At 37.1% G+C, this 15256-nt stretch overlaps 1 protein-coding gene across 23 annotated transcripts in view; it reads left to right on the top strand.

Moving 5' to 3' along the window:
• MLLT10 (MLLT10 histone lysine methyltransferase DOT1L cofactor) overlaps nucleotides 1-15256 on the top strand; it is a 232109-nt gene that overhangs the window by 63213 nt on the left and 153640 nt on the right. The gene's annotated exons all lie outside the window — the stretch shown is intronic.

Genomic DNA, 15256 nt, shown 5'->3' with positions numbered 1-15256 from the left:
AGAAAAAAATAAACTGTAGAGGTAATTCAGTTTGCCATTTTACTCACTGAATGTGTGTTCTAGGCAAACCTATGTGGAAATCCCAGTGACTGATTGTAAGGCTTTCCCAACCATCATTGACAAAGATGTGAAATATATTATTGAATATATTCAACATATTATTGAAATATATAATAATAGTGAAATATTATTATTGAGCCAGGCAAGAGGTGGTGATGTTACATTCTTGTTTTTTTTTGAAACTAAAATTTTAATTTCAGCATAGTTAACATACACTGTTATATTAGCTTCAGATGTACAATATCATGATTCAATAATTATATATATATTACTCAGTTCATCAAGATAAGTGTTACTCTTCATCCCCTTCACCTGTTTATTTCACATACACCCCACCCTGCCCTCAGTTTGTTCTCTATAGTTAAGTTTGTTTTTTGGTTTGCTCTTTTTTTCTTTGTTCTTTTGTTTTTTTTCAATTCCAAATATGAAAGAAATCATAACGGTAGTTGTCTTTTTCTGTCTGACTTATTTCACTTAGCATTACAGTAACTTAACTCTGGTTCAATCCATGTTTTTGCAAATGGCAAGCTTTCATTCCTTTTAATGACTGAAGAATATTCCTCTGTGTGTGTGTGTGTGTGTGTGTGTGTGTGTGTGTATAATATATATATTTTTTAGTTTACTTATTTTAAGTAATCTCTACAACCAACATGAGGCTTGCATGCTCTTCTGTCTAAGGCAGCCAAGTGCCACCACATCTTTTTCAGTTCATCTATCGGTGGACACTTGGGCAGCTTCCGTAAGTTGCCTGTTGTAAATAATGCTGCAGTAAATATAGGGGTGCATATATCTTTTCAAATTAGTATTGTTTATATTCCAGTAGTGTGATTACTGGATCATATGGCAGTTCTGTTTCTAATTTTTTTGTGGAACCTCTGTGCTGTTTTCCACAGTGGCTGCACCAGTTTGAATTTTCACTAACAGTGCACAGAGTTCCTTCTTTTTTCACATCCTCATCAACACTTGTTGTTTCTTGTGGTTTTGATTTTAGCTATTCTGACATGTGTGAGGTGATGTGTCATTGTGGTTTTGATTCGTATTTTGCTGATGATGAGTGATGTTGAGCATCTTTTCATGTGTTTGTTGGCCATCTGTATATCATCTTTGGAGGAATGTCTGTCCATGTCTTCTGCCCATTTTTAATTGGATTATTTGTTAACTTTCATTCTTGAAGAGATTTCAGAATGAATTGAGGCTCATTGATAGATACTATCTAAGAGAAAAATGAGAACTTAAAAAATCTGACAGGATATATATTCAAAATTGGAATTTTAAGGGATTTTTCGAGGACAGTTTTGATTATGCTTGTTTTTTGCTTTAGAATCTATACCGTACAAAGATGAGACTCTGCTTTATTACAGTAAGTCTAAGGGAGAGATTGATGAAGAAAAGGTTGAAGACAGCACTAGTAGGAGGGTAAAAATGAGGGAATGGACATCAGAGATACTAAATGGTAAAACTTTGCAGGTATATTTTTAAAAATATATCTATTTTATTATGGGAAACTTTGAACATACATAAAAGTAGAGAGAATCCCCAGGTACTTAGCTTCAACAGTGATAAGTCCTGGCTAGTCTTGTTTCATCTAAACCCTTCCGTATGCCATTCTGATTATTTTGAATTTTGTGAGCATCACTAACATGTGGATATTTTAAAAATACACAATATATTATCAAACATAAAAAAAAATTGACAAGGATTTCTTAAAGCCATCAACTATTCAGTCATTGTTCAGATTTTCCTGATTGTCTCTCTAAATGTTTTCTTTTTATATTTGAATGAATCAGTATCCAAATAAGTTCCATAAGCTGGATCCATAAGGTGCATACATTGTACTTGCTTGTTATGTTTCTTAGGTCTCTTTGTACTCCCTCCTCCACATTCCCTTATAACTTTATGTATGGAAAAACCTGGGACATTTGCCCTGTATGGTTTCCCACAGTACATTTTATTGTTTGCTTCTCAGATGGCGTGTGTGTGTGTGTGTGTGTGTGTGTGTGTGTGAACATGTTACTTTGTTCCATATTTTCTTTACATTACTAGTTGTATTCAGAGGCTTATCATACTCAGTATATTGTGAGGGCAGTTAAAAATACTTGATAGCGTTGTATACTTCCTTCATGAGGGATATGATATTTGGTTATTTTCTTTTTTGTGATATTAGCAGCTGTTGACCAGTATCTGGACCATTATTTTATTTTATTTTTTTTAAAGATTTTTTATTTATTTATTTGACAGAGACAGCCAGCGAGAGAGGGAACACAAGTGGGGGGCATGGGAGAGGAAGAAGCAGGCTCCTAGTGGAGGAGCCTGATGTGGGGCTCGATCCCAGAACGCTGGGATCACCCCCTGAGCCGAAGGCAGACGCTTAACAACTGCGCCACCCAGGCACTGCTGGACCATTATTTTATTTTATTTTATTTTATTTTATTTTATTTTATTTTATTTTATTTATTTATTTATTTATTTATTTTAAAGATTTTATTTATTTATTTGACAGAGACAGCCAGCGAGAGAGGGAACACAAGCAGGGGGAGTGGGAGAGGGAGAAGCAGGCTCATAGAAGAGGAGCCTGATGTGGGGCTCGATCCCAGAACGCCGGGATCACGCCCTGAGCCGAAGGCAGACGCTTAACCGCTGTGCCACCCAGGCGCCCCTGGACCATTATTTTATTAAATAGAGGTTGAATAAGTTGTGATATTTTGTCATTAGGTATTAGGAAGAGTACTTCTATAAAGAGAACCGATTTCTTAACAACTGTTTCATTACCCTGAAGTGCAGTTTGTGAAGGAAGGGAGGATATTTTATTCTTTTTCTTAATATTGAGGTAACATTCCTACAGCATAACATTAACCAATTTAAGATACACAGTTCAGTGACATTCACTACTTTCACAGTGTTGTGCAACTATCACCTCTGTCAGTTTCCAAAACATTTTTATCACCTTCAAAGAAAATATGCTTTCATAAGCAGAAACTGTACATTCTGCCTTCTGACCTTCCTCCCCCAACCCTTGGCAAGCACCAGTCTGCTTTTTATCTCTGTGGATTTACTTATTCTGTGTATTTTATATAACTATAACAATCATGCAGTGTATGACCTTTTGAGTCTGGCTTCTTTCTTGGCATAATGTTTTTCAGGTTCATCAGTGTTGCAGTAGGTATTAGTACTTCAGTCCTCTTTATGGCTGAATAATATTCTGTGTGTGTGTGTGTGTGTGTGTGTGTGTGTGTGTGTGATTACATTATGTTGGTCCTTTCATTATTTGGACACTTGTGTTGTTTCTACCTTTTGATTGTTGTGAATAGTGCTGCTGTGAACATGGTTGTACAAGTATCTGTTTTATCTCTTTTCAGTTTCAAGGGGTATGTACTAGGAGTGGCATTGATGGTCAGATAGTGATTCTGTGTTTAACTTTTTGAGGAACCACCAGACTTTTTCATAGTGGCTGCACCATTTTTACATTCCCACAGGCAGTGTATGAAAGATCCAATTCCTTTTCATTCTTACCAACACTTCTTCTTAAGTTGGCTTCTCTGTTCTGCCTCTTTTTTTCTTTTTTAAAGAGAGAGAGTACACACGTAGGTGAGGGGCAGAGGGAGCCCAGCAGGGAGCCCAACTCAGGGCTTGATGTGACCTGAGCCGAAATCAAGAGTCGGGACACTTAACCAACTGAGCCACCCAGGTGGCTTTTTTTTAACAAAGTACTGCAGAGACCGCGTAACTGCGTATGGTGTAATCATTGATACTGGGTGATTAGCAAAAATTCCTACAAGTGGAATTGCTGGGTCAGAGCATATGAATTTCTGTAATTTCAGTGGATTCTGCCAAATCCTCAACTGTCAAGATTATAGTAATTCACACTTTATTCACAACACCTGAGAAGAACCTGTTCTTATACTTACCTCAGTAGTTACACAACCATCTGTGGGGGTTTCAATTTTGTATTATCCATCAAACTCACAAGTCGTAATTGGCTTATCCAACACCAAATATACTTAATAGAGGAAAAGTATATACAGTTGCAGAAATACACAGGCCTCCAAACTCTGATGCAAGTTTTAATGTCTTCATTGTTTTGGTTGTAAGAAGCTAATGTGAATGTAGGTCCCATTAGCATGGGGAAGCCACCAGATTTGGTTACCCTCAGCTTAAAAATGTCTGCTAGTCATATAGTCTCTGTATTTGTAAGTGGCTGGCTATTCTATTTTAATGTAACTGTGGACCATAAATTATGTAAGTCATACAGTGTAGGCTCCTGACAACCAAGTACAACAGGCTAAAATAAAGAGCACTCTCAGGTAAGTTACTAGTACACGGCACACCCTACAGTATTGTCATCTATCATCAGAGTTTGTGTTGCAAGAAGTTAAACTACTGTGTTTTCCTCCAGAGCCTGAAGGAGGGATTCTGAGTCCAGCTCTTAACCCTATCCATCCATCATTATTAAGGACCTTTTTATATTTGCCAATCTGTTAGATAAAAATTACATCAGTGTAGCGTTAGTGTGTATTTCTGTTATGGTGAGAGAAGTTTATCAACTTTTCATATGCTTAAAAGCTAATTTATATTTCCTTTATATGAAGTATTCCTTCATATTCTTACCTTAATTTTCTCTTGGTAAAATCCTCAAGGTACATATATGTCTTGTTGTGTAGGAGCTCTTGGTGTATTAGGGAAATCAGTCCTTTGTGGTATGAATTCCTGGAGTTTTTCCTACCAGACGGTTGGTTGTTGTGGGTTTTTTGTTTTTTTTTTAAATTTCACCATTTTTTCCCCTTAATGTTCTTTTGCATTTAATTGCCATGTCTCTATGTCTCATCTGTTTGTAAGAGTGTCTCAGTCTTGTTTTTCATTGCCTTTGCAGTCTTGAGGAATCCTGGCCAGGTACATGTTCAGTGCCCCCCGCCCCCCAATCTGGGTTTGTCTGGTATTTTCTCATTATTAGCTTGGTTGATGGATTTTGGGAAAAAGTACCACAGAGGTTAAGTCTACTGCTTATCTTGTCATATCAGGGAGTACAAAAAATCCACAAGACATCACTGATGATATTATCAGGCTATTTAATTTTTAAAAATCCCTTTGGTATTTTGATGACACTTTTCCTAAATTTGTAGATTAGTTTATGGAAAATTGACATTCTGTTACATAGGATAAGTTGCTAAACCATTGGGGTGATTTCAGCTGAGGGATGACTTGATTAAAGCAGGTTTTTTAACATGATCACTGTGGCTATTGTGTTGAAAGTCAACTTTATAATAAGCTCTCAAGTCTGGGAGGGTAAGAGCCCCTTTGTTATTTTTCAGATGGAACTTAAGTAGTCTTGGAACATCGTTCTTACATATAAATTTTAATGAATTGTATTCATTTCTTTATGGTACAGTTTTCTCCAAGTCTGTAAAATGTGTTTAATGTTATATACTTTATTGGGTTATGAGAGTTTAATAAGATCTGTGAAGTGTGTAGAACAAGGCCTATGCATAGTAAGCTCTATGTTAGAGTTAAAAATAAAATGAAATGAAAAACATAAAAGAACTAGTTGTATTTTTTTTTTTAAGATTTTATTCATTTGAGAGAGAGACAGAGGTAGCGAGTAGCGAGAGAGAGCACAAGCAGGGAGGAGAGGGAGAAGCAGGCTCCCCTGGCAGGGAGCCTGAGATTGGGGCGGGGAGGGCTTGATCGCAGGATCCTGGGATCATGACCTGAGCCCAAGGCAGACACTTAACCAACTGAGCCACCCAGGTGCCCTGAACTAGTGTATTCTATGCAAATTGTTGAAATTGACATTCTGTATTTTCTATACAGACAATGATAGTGTGTATAAATGACAGTTTTATTTCTTCCACTTTATTTCTTGTTTTTTCATCTCTTTCATTCTTGAGTTTACTCCAGTCAGGCTTTCCCCCACCATGACACTAAGGCCTGTTCTTGGTAAACTAATCAGTGATCTCCATGTGGCTGAACCAGTTCTCAAGCCCCATTGTTAGTTGATCTTTAGCAGCATTTGACAGTTTTCATCATTCATTCTTGAAAACTTACTTCATTTTGTTGCTGGGACAGTATTCTTCTTTTCCTTCGACCTTATTCATTGCCCCTTGCATTTTTCCAGACTCTCCTCTTGTAGACATTGATCTCTAAATATTAGAGTGCACCAGGATATAGGCCTTCTACACTTACTTCCAGAATGAATTTACTGAATATTATGGCTTTGAATAACATCTATGATGTATACGTTGATAGCACCCAAACTTGTATCTCCAGCCTTTTCTCTTCTCTTGAACTCTGGATTCGTAAATATCTAGTTGCTTGCTACATCATCTGCTTGTGTGATAGGTTCATAAACTTAACATGGACATTTGGTATAGAGTTGTGGAATCACTATGTTGTACACCTAAAACTAATGTAACATTATGTGTCAACTATATTTCAATTAAAAAAAAAAGACACTGTAGAAGAAAAAACCAACATAGACTTCTAAACTCCACTTTCTCATTCTATTTAGTTACCCTGCCCGTTTCAGTTAAAGGCAGATTTACCTCTCCAAATTGTCTATAGAACTGAGCGAACCTACTCCTGCCAATCCTTCCATAATTAATCTTTTTTTTAAAGATTTATTTACTTATTAGAGAAAGTGGGAGGGGAGGGGCAGAGGGAGAGAGAATCTGAAGCAGACTCCATGCTGAGTGTAGAGTCCGATGTGGGGCTTGATCTCATGATGTTGAGATCATGACCTGAGCCAAAATGAAGAGTTGGATGCCCAACTTACTGCACCACCCAGGCTCCCCTCCCATAATTTTATAACATTTGTTCCCTTTTTGTACCTTATGCCCCTTTGCTCTTTTTTTTGGATATGACATAAAGATCGCAAATCAGCAACTTAATTTAACTCCTCAAAAATCTAGATAAAGAACAACAAACACAAAGCAAACTGAAGGAACGAAATAAAGATTAGAAGAGAGATAAACGGAGTAGAGAATAGAGGATCAGTAGCAAAAATCAGTGAAATTAAGGGTTGGTTTTTTGAAAAAAGGAACAAAATTGACTGTTAGCTAGATTTTTTTTTTTTATGGCATAGGTGTCATTTATTTTATTTTGTATAGTAGACATACAGTGTCACATTAGTTTCAGTGTGTTCAGCATAGTGATTGAACTTCTATTTAAGTTATGCTGTGTTCGCCACGAGTGTTGGCTACCATCTGTCACCATATAACTGACCATATTCCTTATGGTGTATCCTTTATTCTTGTGACTTACTCATTGCATAACTGGAAGCCTGTATCTCCCACTCCCTTTTACCCATTTTGCCCATTCCCTCACCCCCTTTCCCTCTGGGAGCCATTAGTTCTCTGTATTTGTAGATCGGATTCTGCTTTTTTTGTTTGTTTATTCATTCGTTTTATTTTTTTTTAGATTACACACTATTAGCTAAATTAAGAAAAAGTATACAAATGGTTAAAATTAGAAATGGAAAAGAGGGACATTACAGCTGATGCCACAGAAATAAAAAAGATTATTAGAGAATTTAGTAATCTGATAACAATTGAATAACCTAGAAGAATAGATAAAGTCCTAGAAACACACAGCCTACCAAGATTGACTCATGAAGAAATAAAAATCTGAACAGACCAACAACTAGTAAGGAGATTGAATCAGTATTTAAAAACCCAACAAAGAAAAGTCAAGAACCAGATGGCTTCACCAGAGAATTGATTCTCTGGAAACTCTTCCAAAAAATTGAAGAGGAGGTCATTGAAGCTTATTTTATGAGGTCAGCATTATTCTGAGAACAAAAACTGGACAAAGACTTTACAAGCAGTAAAGAAAACTATAGACCAGTATCCCTGATAAATATGGATGTAAAAGTCCTCAACAAAATACTAGCAAACTGAATTCAGCAGCACATTGAAAGGATCATATATGATTTATTTATTCCTGGAGCGTAAGAATAGTTCAGCATATGAAAGTCAATCAGTGTGTAATACACCATATTAACAGAGTGAAGGACAAAACCCCCGTGATCATTTCATTTCCATTGATGCAGAAAAAACAATTGGCAAAATTCAACACCCTTCTGTGATAAATGAACCCATCAAACTTGGATGGATGGAAGCTACCTGAACATATATACAGAGGCCGTATATGAAAAGCCCATAGCTAATATCATACGCAGTTGTTAAAGACAAAATTTTTCCTCTAAGACAGGGAATAAGGCAAGAATGCCTGCTTTCTTCATGACTGTTCAACATATTATTGGGGTCTTAGCCTGAGTACTTAGGGATGAAAAGGAAATCGAAAACACCCAGTCTGAAAATGAAGAGGTAAAATTATCTTTGTTTGCAGATGATATGATCTTATTTGTCAAAAACCCTAAAGATTCCACAGAAAAACTCTTAGCACTAAAAAATTCATCAAAGTTGCAGAATACAAAATCAACATGTAAAAATTAGCTTTTATTTATTTATTTATTTATTTATTTATTTATTTTAAATTTATTATTTTTTAAAGATTTATAAGTAATCTCTACACCCATATTCGGCTTGAACCCACAGCCCTCAGATCAAGAGTTGCACATTTCACTGACTGAGCCAGCCAGGCACCCCCAAAATTAGTTGGTTCTGTACAGTGACAATGAATAATTTGAAAAGGACATTAAGAAGATAATTCCTTTTATAAAAGTGTAAAAAATAAAACATTTAGGAATAAACCTAATCAAGGAGGGAAAGACACTGAAAACTACAAAACATTGCTAAAGCAAATGAAAGAAGGCATAATTAAATGGAAAGCTGTTCTGTGTCTGTAGTACTTAAAGTGATATACATATTGAACATAATCCTTACCAAAATCCTGACAGCATTTTTGGTGCAAATGCCAAAATTCATCTTAAAGTTCGTAGGGAATCTCAAGGGTCTGTCCCTGAAATAGCCAAAACAGTTTTGAAAATGAAGAACAAAGTTGGAGGACTCAAACTTCTGGATTTCAAAACATATTACACAGATGTCATAATCAAGACAATGTGGTACTGGTATAATGACAAATAGACCAAAGACATAGAATAGAGAGCCCGGAATAAACTCTTCTGTGTGTTGGTCAGATGATCCTTGATAAGTGTGCCAAGACAACTCAATGAGTAAAGGACAAGTCTCTTCAACAAATAATGTTGACAAAATGGTATATCCACGTGCCAAAGAATGAACTTTAACCCTTACCTTACACCATATACAAATATTAACTCATAGTAGATGAAAGATTAGGTATATAAGACTCAAAATTATGAAATTTCTAGAAACTTAAAAATTAAAAAATTAAAAATTTCTAGACGAAATCATATGGGAAAAGCTTAACGACTTTGAGCTTGGAAATGATTTCTTGGAGATGATACCAAATACATAGGCCCCCCCCCCAAAAAAAGATAAAAATAGAAAAAGAAAAAATAGACAAGCGGGACCACATAAGCTTACAAACTTTTGTGCATTAGAGAATCCATCAACAGATTGAAAAGGCAATGGAATGAGAGGTAATAAATAAAGAACTATTAGTACTCAACAACAAAAATATCAAATAACCCGATTTAAAAATGGGCAAAGAACATGAATAAACATTGCTCCAAAGATGATAATGCAGATGACCAACAGGCACATGAAAAGATGCTCAACATCACTAATCAACATAGAAATGCAAATCAAAACCATAATGAGATCAGTGCACAGCCATTTAGAAGGGTGACTATCAACCCCCCCCCCCGCAAACAAACAAACAACCACCCCAGAAGATAAGTATTTCCAAATACATTTTTATTTCCTTACTTCTGCTTTTTTTTGGGAGGTTTATTTGGTGCTCTTCTAAAATTTTAAGATGGAAGTTTATTTAGCTCATTAATTTGCAGGCTTTCCAGTGTATACTTTTCAAATTGTGTATTTCTGGGGAGAAATTTGACTTATCCTATAAGTTAGATATAATTTTCATTATAAGTAAACTTCCTTTCTAATTACTACTTGGACCCATTGATAATTAAGAGGTTTGTTTCTTAATTTCCAAAAACATGAGGATTTCTCTCTTTTTTTAAATTTTTATGTTTTTTTATTATGTTAGTCACCATACAGTACATCCTCGGTTTCCGATGTAAAGTTCGATGATTCATTAGTTGCGTATAACACCCAGTGCACCATGAAATATGTGCCCTCCTTACTACCCATCACCACTCTATCCCATTCCCCCACCCCCCTCCCCTCTGAAGCCCTCAGTTTGTTTCTCAGAGTCCATAGTCTCTCATGCTTCATTCCCCCTTCTGATTACCCCCCTTTCTTTATCCCTTTCTTCCCCTACCGATCTTCCTAGTTCTTATGTTCCATAGATGAGAGAAATCATATGATAATTGTCTTTCTCTGCTTGACTTATTTCACTTAGCATTATCTCCTCCAGTGCCGTCCATGTTGCAGCAAATGTTGAGAACTTGTTCTTTCTGATAGCTGAGTAATATTCCATTGTATATATGGACCACAACTTCTTAATCCAGTCATCTGTTGAAGGGCATCTCGGTTCCTTCCACGATTTAGCTATTGTGGACAATGCTGCTATGAACATTGGGGTGCATATGGCCCTTCTCTTCACTACGTCTGTATCTTTGGGGTAAGTACCCAGTAGTGCAATGGCTGGGTCATAGGGTAGTTCAATTTTTAACTTTTTAAGGGACCTCCACACTGTTTTCCAAAGTGGCTATACCAACTTGCATTCCCACCAACAATGTAGGAGGGATCCCCTTTCTCCACATCCTCTCCAGCAATTGTTGTTTCTTGCCTTGTCAATTTTTGCCATTCTAACTGGCGTAAGGTGGTATCTTAGAGTGTGGTTTTGATTTGAATTTCCCTGATGGCTAATGATTTTGAACATTTTTTCATGTGTCTGTTAGCCATTTGTATGTCTTCATTGGAAAAGTGTCTGTTCATATCTTCTGCCCATTTAATGATTTGTTTATTTGTTTCTCACATATTGAGTTTGAGAAGCTCTTTGTAGATCTTGGATACCAGTCTTTTATCTGTAGTATCATTTGCAAATATATTCTCCCATTCCGTGGGCTGTCTCTTAGTTGTTTTGACTGTTTCCTTGGCTGTGCAGAAGCTTTTTATCTTGATGAAGTCCCACAAGTCAATTTATCTTTTGTTTCTCTTGCCTTTGGAGATGTGTCATGAAAAAGGTTGCTTTGGCCGATGTCATAGAGGTTGCTGCCTATGTTCTCCTCTAGGATTTTGATGGATTCCTGTCTCACATCGAGGTCTTTCATCCATTTGGAGTTTATCTTTGTGTATGGTGTGAGAGAGTGGGCAAGTTTCATTCTTTTGCATGTAGCTGTCCAATTTTCCCAGCACCATTTATTGAAGAGACTGTCTTTTTTCCACCGGATGTTTTTTCCTGCTTTATCAAAGATTAGTTGCCCAAATAGCCGAGGGTCCATTTCTGGGCTCTCTATTCTGTTCCATTGGTCTATGTGTCTGTTTTTGTGCCAGTACCATGCTGTCTTTGTGATCACAGCTTTATAGTACAGCTCGAAATCTGGCACTGTGATGCCCCCAGCTTTGTTTTTCCTTTTCAACAGTTCCTTGGCGATTCGGGGCCTTTTCTGGTTCCATACAAATTTAAGGACTATTTGTTCCAGCTCTTTGAAAAATGTCATCGGTATTTTGATCGGGATAGCATTGAAATTGTAGATTGCTCTGGGTAGCATGGACATTTTAAATATATTAATTCTTCCGATCCATGAGCATGGAATATTTTTCCATCTTTTTGTGTCTTCCTCAATGTCTTTCAAGAGTGATTTATACTTTCTAGAATATACATCCTTTACGTCTCTGGTTAAGTTAATTCCAAGGTAACATATGGTTTTTGGTGCTATTGTAAATGGGATGGATTCCCTAATTTCTCTTTCTTCAGTCTCATTATTCATGTATAGAAATGCAACTGATTTCTGAGCATTGATTTTGTATCCTGCCATGTTACTGAATTGCTCTATAACTTCTAATAGTTTGGGAGTGGATTGTTTTGGGTTTTCCATATAGAGTATCATGTCACCTGCGAAGAGAGACAGTTTGACTTCTTTGCTGATTTGGATATCTTTTATCCCTTTTTGTTGTCTGATTGCTGTTGCAAGGACTTCTAGTACTGTGTTGAATAATAGTGGCGAGAGTGGGCATCCTTGTTGTGTTCCTGATCTTAAGGGAAAGGCTTCCAGCTTTTCCCCATTGAGAATGATATTTGCTGTAAGCTTTTCATAGATGGTTTTTATGAGATTGAGGAATGGACTCTCTATCCCTACACTCTGAAGGGTTTTAATCAGGAAAGGATGCTGTATTTTGTCAAATGCTTTTTCTGCATCAATTGAGAGGATCATATGTTTCCTGAGTCTTTTCTTGTTAATATGATGTATCACGCTGATCGATTTGTGAATGTTGAACCACCCTTGCATCCCAGGGATGAATCCCACTTGGTCATGATGGATAATCCTTTTAATGTACTGTTGGATTCTATTAGCCAGGATCTTGTTGAGGATTTTGGCGTCCATATTCATTAGGGAAATCGGTCTGTAATTCTCCTTTTTGATGGGGTCTTTGCCTGGTTTGGGGATCAAGGTAATATTGGCCTCATAGAATGAGTTTGGTAGCTTTCCTTTTGTTTCTATTTTTTGAAATAGCTTTAGGAGAATAGGTATTATTTCTTCTTTGAATGTTTGGTAGAATTCCCCAGGAAAACCATCCGGGCTTGGAGTTTTGTTATTTGGAAGGTTGTTTATCACTGACTCAATCTCTTCATAATTAGTTGGCCTGTTTAAAAAAATCAATTTCTTCCTGTTTCAGTCTTGGTAGTTTATAGATTTCCAGGAAGGCCTCCATCTCTTCCAGATTGCTTAATTTATTGGCATATAGCTGTTGATAAAAGTTTCTAATAATCCTTCCAATTTCATTGGTGTTGGTTGTGACCTCTCCTTTTTCATTCATAATTTTATTAATTTGGTTCCTTTCTCTGTTCTTTTGGATAAGTCTTGCCAGTGGTCTGTCAATTTTATTGATTCTCCCAAAGAACCAGCTTCTAGTTCTGTTGATCTGCTCTACTGTACTCCTGGTTTCTAATTCATTGATTTCTGCTCTAATTTTGGTCAACTGCTTCCTCGTGCGTGGATTAGGCCTGTCCCTCTGTTGCTGTTCCAGCTTCTTGAGGTGAGAATATCAAAACTGCATTTTAGATTTTTCTATTCTTTTGAGTGAGGCTTGGATGGCTATGTATTTTCCCCTTAGGACTGCCTTTGCAGTATCCCAGAGGTTTTGGACCATTGTGTTTTCATTCTCGTTGGTCTCCATAAATTGTTTAAATTGATTTTTGATTTCCTGGTTTATCGAGTCATTCCTGAGCAGGATGCTTCTTAGTCTCCAAGTGTTTGAGTTTCTTCCAAATTTTTCCTTGTGGTTGAGTTCAATTTCAGAGCGTTGTGGTCTGAGAATATGCAGGGAATAATTTCAGTCTTTTCGTATCAGTTGAGACCTGTTTTGTGATCCAGAACATGGTCTATTCTTGAGAATGTTCCATGGGCATTAGAATAGAATGAGTATTCTTTGGTTCTGGGGTGTAGTGTTCTATATATATCTATGAGGTCCAACTCGTCGAGTATGGCATTCAAAGCTCTTGTTTCTTTGTCGATTTTCTGCTTAGGTGATCTGTCTATTGCTGAGAGTGGAGTGTTGAGGTCTCCTACTATTAGTGTATTTTTATCTATATGTCTTTTTATTGTGGTTAAGAGTTGGCTTTTGTATCTTGCTGCTCCCCTGTTGGGGGCATATATATTTATAATTGTCATATCCACTTGTTGGATACATCCTTTAAGAATAATATAGTGCCCTTCTGTGTCTCTAACTATAGTCTTTAGTTTAAAATCCAATCTATCTGATATGACAATTGCTACCCCAGCTTTCTTTTGAGGTCCATTGGTGTGAAAGATGGTATTCCATCCCTTTACTTTTAGTCTGAATGTATCTTTAGGTTCAAAATTTGTCTTTTGTAGACAGCAAGTGGATGGGTCATGTCTTTTTATCTAATCTGCAACCCTGTGGCGTTATGGGAGCATTTAGGCCATTTACATTGAGACTGATTATTGAGAGATATGATTTTAATGATTCCATGTTGCCAGTAAAGTCTATGTTTCTATCGATTGTGACTTTCTGTTCTGTATCACTCTTGGGGCCTTTTTACTTTTATAGAACCCCCCTTAATATCTCCTGTAGGGCTGGTTTCGTGGTTATGAAATTGGTCAATGACTGGCGATTCTGGAATGTCTTTATTTCTCTATCAATTCTGAATGACAGCCTTGCTGGATAAAGGATCCTTGGCTGCATGTTTTTCTCTGAAAGAGCTTTAAAAATGCCCCCCCCCACACCCCTTTCTCTCATTCCAGGTCTGTGTAGACAGGTCTGACGTAATTCTGATACCTTTGCCTTGGTACGTGAGAAATTTCTTTGCCCTGGCCGCTTTCAATACTGTATCCTTGGATCTAACATTTGCGATTTGCACTATGACGTGACGTGGTGTAGGTTTGTCGTGGTTGAGCTTGGGAGGGGGTCGTCTCTGCCTCTTGGACACGAATGTTTGTTTCCCTTGCTAGATTAGGGAAGTTTTCAGCTACAGTTTGTTCAAATATCTCTTCTAGACCTCTGTTTTTGTCCACCCCCTCGGGGATGCCGATGATTCTGACATTGGAATGTTTCATTGAGTTGGTAATCTCCTGTAACCTACCTTCCTGAGCGTGGATTTTTTTGAGTCCAGATTCTATTTTAGCTTTTTCTTCTACTAACCCATCCTCCAATTTGCTGATACGTTTGTGTGCCTCGTTGACCCTGGCCGTCAGAGCCTCTAGTTTTGACTGCATTTGGCTCATAGAATTTTTAATTTCTGCCAGATTCGCTCTTATTTCCGCCCTTTGAGATTCTGTATTCTCATTAACATTTTCGTTAATACTTTTTTCAAGTCTACACATCATCTTGACCATTGTTACTCTGAATTCCATTTCTGATAATTTGGTTATATGCATATCCATTAGTTCTGTGGCAAAGGTCACAGACTCATTGCCTTTTCTTTGCTGGGGGGGATTTCTCCTTCTCGTCATTCTGGTGAGGAGAGGTTGCGGGGTTGTCCAGAGCCCAAATTATTGACCGGGACC

Source organism: Ursus arctos, unplaced genomic scaffold (assembly GCF_023065955.2).
Source record: "Ursus arctos isolate Adak ecotype North America unplaced genomic scaffold, UrsArc2.0 scaffold_30, whole genome shotgun sequence".
In the NCBI taxonomy this organism is placed as follows: domain Eukaryota; kingdom Metazoa; phylum Chordata; class Mammalia; order Carnivora; family Ursidae; genus Ursus; species Ursus arctos.
The sequence above is the reverse complement of the archived record's forward strand: the minus strand, read 5'-3'. Positions and strand labels throughout refer to the sequence as shown.